Source organism: Chlamydotis macqueenii, chromosome 2 (assembly GCF_036417535.1).
Source record: "Chlamydotis macqueenii isolate bChlMac1 chromosome 2, bChlMac1.mat, whole genome shotgun sequence".
Classification (NCBI taxonomy): Eukaryota; Metazoa; Chordata; class Aves; order Otidiformes; family Otididae; genus Chlamydotis; species Chlamydotis macqueenii.
In genome coordinates, this window is record NC_141557.1 from 26,087,909 (window position 1) to 26,100,283 (window position 12,375).

Here is a 12,375-nt window from a genome sequence, read left to right on the forward strand (position 1 = left end):
ACTTTTGTAAAATGTCAGAAACAGAAATATTGGGGGGTACGGGGAAAGGTCTGGTCTGCCATGAAAGGTGGCAGCTTTACTTTTAGCTGCGAGCACTGCTGGACCAATTAAAATGATCACAGAGGCTTGGCTCATTTGTATTTGAGGAACGTCCTTTAAAAACATGCTGATGCTTTTGGCAGCAGATTTTGCTCATGGGACAAGTACCTTTAAATTAAACACACAGGAGTTCAGTCTTCAAGACTGGAAGGAAGATTGAAACAGTCTGGGGTGGCCTGTGCTATCACACACCTTTATTAAACTCCGAGAAGCCACAGAGGCATGCCAGCTTTTCAGTGTGCTGGAAGGTTTGCAGGGCTCTGAAGGGCTGCTGCTGCTTTTCTGAAACACTATAAGATACAGATGGGTCAGACACAGCAATATTTCCATTTAGTTTCAAGATATGGCAGCAGAATTTCACTCCACTCCCTAGGGTTTGCTCTTCTGCTAAATGACAGCGCAGAACGTGCTATTAGCAGAGATGGCAAAGCCTAGCTAGTGTCTGACACCTTAACCTCCCCAAGAATTATCTTAAAGTAGTGGAAAGATCTACCACAGTCTCTATTTGCAGAACGGCGGGGACCTCTGGTACAGCTGATGAGTGGGTCAGAAAAGATTGCTATATACAGCAACTGTCAGATGAAATCAGTTGGCTGCTCAGAAATCTGTTTCTGACTATTTCTCCAAATGCATCTTAAGCTTTGTGAGACACAAAGTGGAAAGGTGACTATGGATATTACACATTCCAATGACCTGTTTGATTTTAATACACAGTTGACATTTTCTTAGCACATGGCAGCTGTGTGTTGCCTTTTACCTTGCACAGGCACCCTATGGAGTGCTGCTAAATCACAATTAAGGCGTTTGAAACGAGGACAGTAGGGCATGTGGTGATTTTTACACCACTGATGAACAGTTCATTTCTATTCTTTCAAGCTGGGGCTGGCTGGGGATGCTGGTATCAGCCTTTTGCCTGGTGCCAGAGTCACACCACGTTTGAGCCTTGTAACAGGGCAATTGCTATGGCTTCTGAGGCTATTTGTACCGCAATTAGCACTGCGTCAGATTATGTCAATATTAACTGTCAGGGGGGAGTTGCGTTGCCTGCGTACAGCCATAAGCTTGTTGGCTACCTGTAGGGGGAAAGAGGGTTGAATCCAGACAACTTTGGTCAGAAATAGGGATCTTCACCTATTCCTGATAACCCTAAAAACACCAGTAGTTGGTCAGGGACTAAGAACAAATAACTGCTAAGATCTGAGGAAAAAGGCACAGGAACGAAAGAGTGGCAATACTCACAGAAAGTCTACTTTACAGTAACGCGCTATTGAGGAGGGGACAGAATTGTGTCCTCTGTAAATACGTGGGCACCGGTTCATGCAGTGCAAAAATGCAGGTGTTGCTGAAGGGCAGGGCAGTGCCTGGGCTGGCTGAAAGCACACAGCATGCTGGAGAGCACAGGCAAAGAGACATCACTGCAGTCAAGGCAAAGCCATTTCATGACAAAAAGTAATACAGGTATTTTAACATCCATGCAGAGCAACACTGACCCTAAAGACCCAGTTGCAGTGAAGTCCATTGAGTTAAATCTACCTCCCAAAGGCGAGGAAGCCCTTTGGTGAGTCTATCCTGCTGTTTCTAAGGTCACTGCTGGGGAAAAGGTGCGTGGATGCCCTGAAGTCAAGGGCACGCTGTCTGCCTGTGTCCGTGGTGAGCACAACTCTTGGTGCCAGCAGCTTCGAACTATACCTTGCTGGAAATCTGGACCCCACTCTGCCATCTGGGCCCATTTCTCCCACAGCTCTGCCCTTCCCTCCACCATAAATCCAGAGAATTTCAGTGATTTCTTTCTTTTATAGTGGGTTTTGGTAGCTTTTGTGAAGGGAGTTTGTCCCAGTTAAAAATAATCTGAAATGAGTTGCACAGGCACCTGCACACACACAGAGCAATCAGACGTGAGCAAAGTCAAACTCTTCTCAGCTAAAGGAGCTTTGACCAGCTGGAAAGAAAGGAAGTAATACATTTTTATATGTAACATTTGTTTTTTATACGTCAATACACTGACAGTGTAATGTGCAGCTGTTGGGTAGATGGAGTACTGCGTGTACCACAGCAGGTACCACAGCATTGCCCCGATCTTAAAGGTCTCTAATGCAATCAAGCCTGCTGTGACCTGCAGAATACTCCAGTCTAAAACTGAGACCCAATTGTCTTACTATTTTTTTTTTATTACCTTAGAAATTATTTGGAGGGTTTAACACAGGAATCTTTAGTTCCTGCAACAATTTACAATATTTCAATGTTCCTGACTGTGCTCCAGTGCTCAGGCGCTCAGCTTTGGATGGTGGCAGCAAAGGTGGCAAGCACCAGCTGTGGCGCTTGGGCAGCTGGATTATCCCAAGGATACGGTTGGGAGAGAGTGGTGTGTCCTCCCCTCCCTGGCTGTGTAGCCTCTGGTATGTGAGACAGTGCCCGATCCCCCACCATCACTGCACCCTCTTCTAGCAAGGGCGGCAGAGCTGCCATCCCTCCCTGCTCCCCTGCAGTTCTGTGGGTTTGTACTGCTCTCCATCACCTCTGGATTTCCTAACCTGCAGGAACACGTTTACCTAGCTGGCTGAAAAAAAGTCTTCAGTCAAATGCCCCTCGGTCTTATGGTGGGTGGATGAAACCCAAATGCTGGCTGGCTTTCGGAGGGCAGTCGGTGTGCCTTGCCTTGCTCAGCGCCAGCTGAGGTGAGCTGTACTCACATATTGCATCTGCCAGTGTGGTGGGAGGTTCCTACCCTGTGATCAGAAACATGGCAGAGACCTTGCCCTTCCAGCTTTCCCCAAAAATCAAGTGTTGCATCCTCCAGTGGTGTGGGAGTAAGTACAAACCAGTGACCTTGGCCCTCCAGAGATCTGAGGTTTATCAGCAAGGTCCCTATCCATGAAGCCCTTTATCTCTGCAGCTTCTTTTTGTGCTGCTGGAGCCACACAGGAGAGAGGAAGGAGATCAGCTCATCGGAGTTGGGGGGGGCGGGGCAGCGTGTGTGGAGAACTGAGGGAGCAAGGGGAGAATTGGCATTAGAAGTGATGTGGATTTTCACATGGTGAAAAATAAATGTCGCAATAAACCAGAGGGAGAGGTCATGCACACCTGCAGGTGAAGTCCAACAGCAAGCTAGAAGAAGAAAAAAATAAATCCAATGTAAAACAAGAAGATTAAACATTGTTTATTTAACAATGAGAATCAGCATTTTGAGGGCTGTGAACTGTGACTTTTGATACTTGAAGCTGACAATGTTATTTTGAACACAAGACTCTCCACTTGGTCACAGTCAACATTTCTGTGCGCTCCTTCCCCTCAGGCCCACCCAAAAGCCTGTCCCTGGCATGAAGGACTCATAAGCCACCAGCATGGGCTGCAGGCCCTCCCTGGAGAGCAGCTGCCCATCACAGTGACTATGATTTCAGGGCAAACGTGAACATTTTCTCCTGCACTGGTCCTCAGGGGCAGCTGAGGACTCTGGGGGGGACCTTAACAGCAGGCAAACAAACAGGCGAATACAGAACCCCATTCCAGGCAGACACGTGGCGTTAGCAAGCGTTGGATGGAGGTGTCCCAGACACCCTGACATGGCAGGGAGCCAGGTGCTGGAGGTGTCTGTAACCCAACTCTCCAACTTTTCTTTCCAGCTGGTTGAAACTCCACCAGTACTCGGCACATTGCACTACACTGTCTCGGTCCCCTCTTGCAAGGCACCTCGTGCAGGACCCACATATCTCTATGCTTCAGGGGCATACCTGAGCTATGCACTTGGTGTCCCCTTAGTGTCCTTGTCCCTTTTCCATCCTCTCAAGAGCTTTGACAGAGGGTTGGTTCTGCTTGGAGAAGATCAAGAAGGAGGACTCCTTTTTCAGCTGACTGGGCGACCACCTGTCGCCCTGCCGTGCTGTGAGCGTAGGAGGGTTTGCTATTAAATGGCACCGAGTCCTACCTGATCCCTGGCACCCCCTCGAGCACAGGGAGAGATGCCCTTTCCGATGCAGGGCAGGGAGAGGGGCAGAGAGGCAGCCCTGACTCCCTTTCATTTTCAAGTGACCTGGCCGAGACGGCAGGTAAATGGCTCTGGGCAGGCAGGAGTAAACCGCAGGCAGCGCCTGGAACAGGCTCACACGTGGGCTTGAACTTTGACGCTGCTCCTTCCAGCAGCCTTGAAAGGGAGGGAGAGAGCAGTGGCGTGACCAGCCCCAGGCGGCTCTTGCTGACTCGACACAAACATGTTTTTAAGCTCCTGGTGCAGCCAACGGGGAACATGCTGTTCCCATACGTTCCCTATCTCTCACTCTGGAGGCTGCCAGAACAACGCCGACAGGCACCACTGCTTCCCGCGGCCCCCGGCCCCAGCCGGAGGAGGTCATGCTGTATACTTACCCAGTGTTTGTCCTTAATAGAAAAAGAGGGGGAAAAAAGGGCTAGAAGGCTCTAAGAAGAAAAAAAGAGCCAGCAGCTAGCAACTGAACAGCAACCACGCATTTCCTGAAGGGTATTTTAAAGGTTTATAATCATTCACTCCTTATTTACAGCGCTGTTTTGTGTCCTTTTATTTAGCGCTAGCTGCCAGTCTGTCCTCTGCTACAACCAAGCTGTTCACATCAAAGTGTCGGGAACTCCACTGACGATGGGAGGCAAGCTTTGCTCTTTCAGACTCACAGCCCCAAACAGCTGGAATAATCTTCCAGCCGTATTGAAGCGGGCCCTCACATTGTTCCAGGTTTGGAGACTCTTAATCCTTTTTGTAAAAAAGCCTCAGCTGTGTGAAATGAGCACAAGCTGTGACTGGTCACTGTTCAGTGCTGTTAAAAAGTCCTGTCCTTCTGTCTCCAGGCATGGGCAAAGCCCCTTCATACCAGCCAAGCTCTCGGTGGCCAGGGATGCAGGGACAAACTGCTAGCTTTGCCAAAGGGGGACACACTTACACCTCAGAGACAATGGGATCTCTGCACCCAGACTTCCCCAGCATGGACCTGGTCTCTCCTGGCTTGAACAGAAAGGCTGAGAGCTGACCTCCCTCTAGTCTGGGGTGTTTGGAGCTCAAGGTTTTCCACTATAAGGGCTGCACTGCAGTGGATGGGGGGAAGGGGGCTGAAGCCAGAGCTGTCAGCCAGTTCAGTGCCTTTAAATTGGCCATATGTGCATATACACCTTTCTGTTCAACATATATTGAATGTCTAAATATGTGTCACATATTCCTCTTCCTCTCCTAGGTGTGTTGCTTGATTGACGAGGAGGGGTTGTCGCTCTCTACATCAGCAACCGGCTGGAGTGTGGGGAGCTCCACCTGGGGATGGAGGAGGAGCTGACAGAGAGCTTATGGGTCAAGATTGGAGGACGGGGACGGACAGGGGACGTTACAGTGGGGGTCTGTTACAGGCCGCCTGGCCAGGAGGACAGAGCAGATGAAGTGCTCTATAGGCAGATAGGAGCAGCCTCACGGTCACAGGCCCTGGTCCTCATGGGGGACTTCAACCACCCTGACATCTGTTGGAGAGACAACACGGCAGGGCACAGGCAGTCCAGGAGGTTCCTGGAATGTGCGGATGATAACTTCCTCCTGCAGGCGATAGAGGAGCTGACAAGGAGGGGTGCCATGCTCGACCTTGTGCTCACCAACAGGGAGGGGCTGGTGGGGGATGTGAAACTAAAGGACAGCCTTGGCTGCAGCGACCATGACATGGTGGAGTTCAAGATCCACGGGGCAGCAAGGAAAATACATGGCAAGCTCTCTGCCCTAGACTTCAGGAAGGCGGACTTCGGCCTCTTCAGGGACCTGATGGGCCAAGTGCCATGGGAGGCAGCCCTGGAGGGAAGAGGGGCCCAGGAAAGTTGGTCCATATTCAAGGAGCACCTCCTCCAAGCTCAGCAGAGGTGCATCCCGATGAAAAACAAGTCGGGCAAAAAGGCCAGGAGGCTGGCGTGGATGAGCAAGGAGCTCCTGGACCAACTGAAAGTGAAAAAGGAAGCCTACAGAGGGTGGAAGTGGGGACAGGTAGCCTGGGAGGACTACAAAGAGGCTGCGCGAGTGGCCAGGGATAAGGTAAGGAAGGCCAAAGCACTGGCAGAACTGAATCTGGCCAGGGATATAAAATACAACAAGAAGAGCTTTTATAGGTACGTAGGGGACAAAAGAAAGTCCAGAGTAAATGTAGGCCCCCTCCAGAAGGGAACTGGTGTACTGGTTACCCAGGACATGGAGAAGGCTGAGGTTCTCAATGACTTTTTTGCCTCAGTCTTCACCGACAAGAGTTCCTGTCCCACCGCCCAAGCTATAGAAGGTGCAAGCAGGGACTGTGAGAATGAAGAACTGCCCATTGTACTCGAAGAGCAGGTTCGGGATCATCTGAGGAATCTGAAGGTGCACAAGTCCATGGGTCCTGGTGAGATCCATCCGCGGGTCCTGAGGGAACTGGCGGATGAAGTTGCCAAGCCACTGGCTATCGTATTTGAGAAGTCGTGGCGGTCTGGTGAGGTCCCTGATGACTGGAAGAGAGGGAACATAACCCCAATTTTTAAAAAGGGGAACAAGGAAGACCCAGGTAACTACAGGCCGGTCAGCCTCACCTCTGTGCCTGGCAAGGTCATGGAGCAGATTCTCCTGGAAACCATGCTAAGGCACATGGAGAGCAAGGAGGTGGTTGGTGACAGCCAACATGGCTTCACCAAGGGCAGATCGTGCCTGACCAATTTGGTGGCCTTCTATGACAGGGTGACGGCATCGGTGGACAAGGGACGAGCAACTGACATCATCTACCTGGACTTGTGCAAAGCTTTTGACACTGTCCCGCACGACATCCTTCTCTCTAAACTAGAGAGACATGGGTTTGATGGACGGACCACTCGGTGGATAAGGAGTTGGCTGGATGGCCGCACTCAGAGAGTGGTGGTCAACGGCTCAATGTCCATGTGGAGACCGGTCACAAGTGGCGTCCCTCAGGGGTCCGTGCTGGGCCCGGTCCTGTTCAACATCTTTGTCGGCGATATGGACAGTGGGATAGAGTGCACCCTCAGCAAGTTCGCTGACGACACCAAGTTGTGTGGTGCCGTTGACATGCTGGAAGGGAGGGATGCCATCCAGAGGGACCTTGACAGGTTGGAGAGGTGGGCCCGTGCCAACCTCATGAAGTTCAACCAGGCCAAGTGCAAGGTCCTGCACCTGGGTCATGGCAATCCCAGGCACAAATACAGGCTGGGCGGGGAATGGATTGAGAGCAGCCCTGAGGAGAAGGACTTGGGAGTGCTGGTGGATGAGAAGCTTAACATGAGCAGGCAATGCGCCCTTGCGGCCCAGAAGGCCAACCGCATCCTGGGCTGCATCAAGAGAAGCGTGGCCAGCAGGTCGAGGGAGGTGATTCTCCCCCTCTATTCTGCCCTGGTGAGACCCCACCTGCAGTACTGTGTCCAGTTCTGGAGCCCTCAACACAAGAAGGACATGGACCAGTTGGAGAAGGTCCAGAGGAGGGCCACGAAGATGATAAAAGGGCTGGAGCACCTCTCTTATGAGGAGAGGCTGAGAGAGTTGGGGCTGTTCAGCCTGGAGAAGAGGAGGCTCTGGGGAGACCTGATAGCGGTCTTCCAGTACCTCAAGGGGGCCTACAAGAAAGATGGGGAAAGGCTGTTTAGTAGGGCCTGTTGCGATAGGACGAGAGGTAATGGTTTTAAAATAGAGGGGGCTAGATTTAGATTAGAAATTAGGAAAAATTTTTTTACGATGCGAGTTATAGAACACTGGAACAGGTTGCCCAGAAAGGTGGTGGAGGCCCCATCTCTGGAAACGTTCAAGGCCAGGCTGGATGAGGCTCTGAGCAACCTGATCTAGTTGGGGATGTCCCTGCTCCTTGCAGGGGGGTTGGACTAGATGACCTTTGAAGGTCCCTTCCAACCCTAACCATTCTATGATTCTATGATTCTATGTAAATTCCTCCAGCACAACACATGCTGTCTTGCAGGCCGCATGGCAGGTAACACAGTGAGGCTGGCCTCTTGTCTGGTCTTGAGATCTGAAGGAGTCAAAAACTAGTTTGGTCTGGAGACCTTCCAGAGTGTATATGTCTCCTCTACTGACCAGCAGCTCAAACCATTTTGGCTTTGTCCGCAATTCACTGGTGTCAACAGGAAGCTTGTCACAGATTTCAGTGGACATGGTGTGAGGTCTATAGATGAAATATTACTACTCTAATATTTTTCATTTACTTGGGTTAATATGTTGATCCCGCATTGTATTACACTTTTTTATTGCTTGAAAAAGAAAATAAAGGGTTAGCATATGTTAGAAGCACGTTACAGAAAATAACAGTGAATTACATCAGCAGAAGTTGTCAGACATGGTTATAGACAACCTATTGATCCGTTACCTATATCCTATATTCCATACCCATACATATAATACCAAGAAAATTGAATAACTACTTCTGAATCTATTATTTAAAAAAAAAACTTTTTAAAGTGAAAGCATAACATAATGTACACCAATATACTGCTGTTCTGCCAGAAATATTTACAAAAAACCAACAAACTTTCTAGTGGTAATATACTTTAAAGAAATGGTGAAGAGCTTTGCTGGAATCTCCATTCTGTTCTTATGAAATGTAACAACCCCCCTCAAAAAGAGCGTGCTGTTGAGGATGGACCTTCTCCCCCAAAACTCTCCTTTCCTATAGCAGTGGTTGTGTTCAGTCCCAGGAAGAGGTGGGAGGATCTGTGGTTCTTCTCTCCTCTGTTTGACTCCAACAGTGCAGATTTAAAGTCAAGACACATCCTCTCCCTCAACATCAATACTCACAGGTGGAGAATATCATTCTGCTGCAGAGCAAAGGAGAAGGCAAGGACAACTCTGTGGAGAAGGATGAAAACATATCTTTCAGGCAGCCCTGAATACTAATCTCTGTAATATAATTTCCAAAGTCTGACTACATCAATTTACAGTCCTCCAGTGAGTAGTTTTGCCATTTCTCCAGCTGTTCTGACATGGATGTTGTCATTCAAGAGACAGAAGCCTGGGAATATGCAGAAGGTGCTATGATTTTTATTTTTTTTTCTCAAGTGATCGTCCAGTGGCCTTGAAAAACCATCAAAAGCTTTTGAAAGTGTGCCATGCCTCTGAAGAACTGTTCCAATCCTTTGGCTACAGAAGTTGTGCTCAGAGCCTGCACAGCCTAGCACCAGCAGCAGGAGTAGGAAAAACAGAGGAACAAGGGGGCAAGGCCACAGAGGCAAAGCTCATGGAGTTATCCTGGCCAGCAGAAGGCTTCCGGGCATCTCCACAAATAACACAGATAATGAAAACTTAAGAGTGTCCCTGGTCAGAGTTTGAAAATGAAGCTTTCTTCATCATGAGTTTATGTAAAACCTGAGGCGAAGTTGGTTAGAAACAGGAGAGAGTTGTCCAGTGAGTTCAGAGGGTTTTGTAACAGGCCCTAACTAAGCACGAACAGGTCCCTCTGTGTTAACACAAACAACTTCTTATGCCTGAGCAAACAGCTTCCTATGGTCCGTGGAGCAACGGCATGTATCTGTTAATACTCAGAGTGCTATAAATGGTCTGTTCCACCCCTCCACGAAGGTTGAATTCCTCCAGTCGTACCCTTTGTAAGCAGGGGAGTGACTCTGGGTCACCAATGCACGTTACTAATCATGCTGCAGGCCACAGCGATTGGAGGAAAGGACAAATATCCCTGCCAGGTGTTCCACCCTGTTTCCCAGTTAATTTGTTAAAAATCAACCAGGAGTGTTGTGGACAGCGAAGCTGCTAGAAAAGAGAAAGCCACAAGCATAAACACTCAGAAAAGAGCTTTCAATGCATCTGATTTATCAATATGCCTCAGTGTATTTAACAATGGCATCAGTTACAGTCACCTCCTAATGTTCTGTAGAAGGCGCACTCAGCAAGTTAAATGGTGTTTGGGTGTCCCAGGAGGAGTAAGCATGGCTCTGACAGAGCCCTTGGGTGCTTGCGCTGCTGCCCTGTGGGGTGCGGAGCCCTGAGTGATGCGCCTCACGCCATCTCCTGCGGTCGTGTGGCACCAAGATCAGCCCCAAACCCAGACAGACCTGCAATGCTGGGAAACGCAGCCAGCAGTGACGAGCTGCACACGGGCAGCTCTAGGCTGACACAGCTTGTGCCGGCAGCCAGCGGAGTTCCTCTGCTGTGATCCCATTGGCATTTGCTCCAGGATAAATATTGTCTGGGATTTTCCATTATCTATCCACCCTGGCCAGCAATGACACAGCGGTGATATTGTTTTGAGCTCTGGATTTCCAGCCTCCCACAATGACCCAGAATTAGTAAGGGGACTTGAGTCATTTAGCTAAACATAAATGTTCACTGATACTTGGGAAAGCCAAGAGAGTCCGTACAAGGTACTTGCATGGGACTGGCAGACATGACAAAGAACCTGTGGAAGATCTCTGTTCTTCTGGAGTGACAGATAAGAGACAGGCAGAGTACTCCAGGGCTCCTCATATGGCATTGTGTCTATTTTTAGGTAACTGAATTAGCTGGGAGCAAGCTCACAGCTGAAGCCATCTAAACCCAGTGCCCCAGGTCCTGTTACAGTCAGTTGAACTCGGCCATTGAAGACAGGAGAGCTACTGAGCTGGCCAGAAGTAAGTGTCTGCTTCAGGAGGAGCTGACAGCTTTCTGGGGTCCTCTGGATATCTTGACTCTGCTCACTAGAGAGGGAGCTTAGATATCCAACTCACACCTTGGCACATATACAGACACGTACATCGTGTCATGATAAGGTATTGTACTTGGTGTGCCAAATCCTATGCCAAGGTTCTGTTTTCAAGCCTAGTCCCCTAATGAAACATAGTACAGAAAGTCTAACCTATAAACAAGAACGAAAACAATTATCTTTTAAAATTTTGTTTTCTTATTTTAGCCTCTCAGACAAAGCATATCTGAATGTGTGATATTAATGTAAGTTAAAGTATGGCCATCAGAAACTCTCTGTTGCCTTGCAGGAGGATGCTCTGCAGTCTCAAATGGTGGGAATGGTGGTCACTCTTCCTGCTATGTTTCCCACGTTGCAGGTCTATCCAAGTATTCAACTGGACATGATTCCAGGAAGGCAGCGTGAGGCTCGTTCCTCAAGGCTGTCCCCCTTGCACAGCAGGAAATCAGGTAGGTCCTTTCTTTTCTTGCCTCTTCCTGCCAGGAACTGCAAAGCAAGGGAACGGCACAGGAAAATCTGTGCTAATTCTACGTAGGCCAATTTGCTGCACTCTGTTTTGGTTTTCTTTCGTAGCTGCAGAAGGAATATTGAGGAGAAGTAGTGAGGAGCAGTTCCTAATAGCCCATACATATTTTTCCACTTATATAAACCATTACGTTATTAAGAGGCCTCAGAATATTCTGAAGATACAGCTAGCTCCAGCCTCTTGCTATGTCGCCCATTATTTCAGATGGCAGGGAAGAATTCAGACTGCCCGTGGGGATTTTCTGTCCTTTCCTCCCTATGAGGTGAGTGCAGAGAAGCAGGACAGACAGACTGCCTGCCAGGGTGTCCTGCTTTCCCTTTGCTAACTGCAAGGAGGAGCAGCATCTGGGCAGGTACTGAGTCAGTCATTCTGTCTTGAATGTGCATGCCAGCACAGATGTGCAAAGCCACCTTAAGGCCTGTAATACAGGATCAGGATAAGGGCATCTAAAACGATGCTGTCAGCTTTTGAGGAATGCAAACCCAAAGAAGTGAGCCATTTCCTCTTCACCATCCCCAACCCTCAGATTAGCTGAGCTGAGGGATCATAAACTGCCAAGTTCTCCCTGTTGTTTGCCAAAACTGCTCAAGAATTTAAAGGCGGACAATTCTTGGGTGTTATAACCTGATCCTCTCAAGTCATCATCACTACTGTAAGGGGAAAAAAAAAATCTATTTTTCCAGTCCAGTAGTGTTTCTTATCAAAGGCAGCAAATCTTGTTTTGTAATAATGCTATGGAAAGGACATTATTGCATGCTAAGGGCAAAGTCTGGTGGATTGGAAAGCTTGGTTAAACGATAGGAAAAAAATGATAATGAACAACCGCTTATCAAGGCTCCAGGGAGATTAATCTGGATGTGTGCCCAAGGCACTGGTAACAAAATCAGTGTACACGTTTCAGCTAACGATCTGGAAGAGAAAACATAGGGTGCTTTGGGGTGGTTTCTGTTGACATCAGGAACCTGGCTTTGTGTGGTCCTGATCGGAGGGCAAAGGGAGGAAGTGCGATATCTGCTTATCTGCTGTGAAACCAGAACGCCTTTTAGCCATGAGTAAACTTGCTGATGCCAGTGAACCTCTCACGCGCCAGGT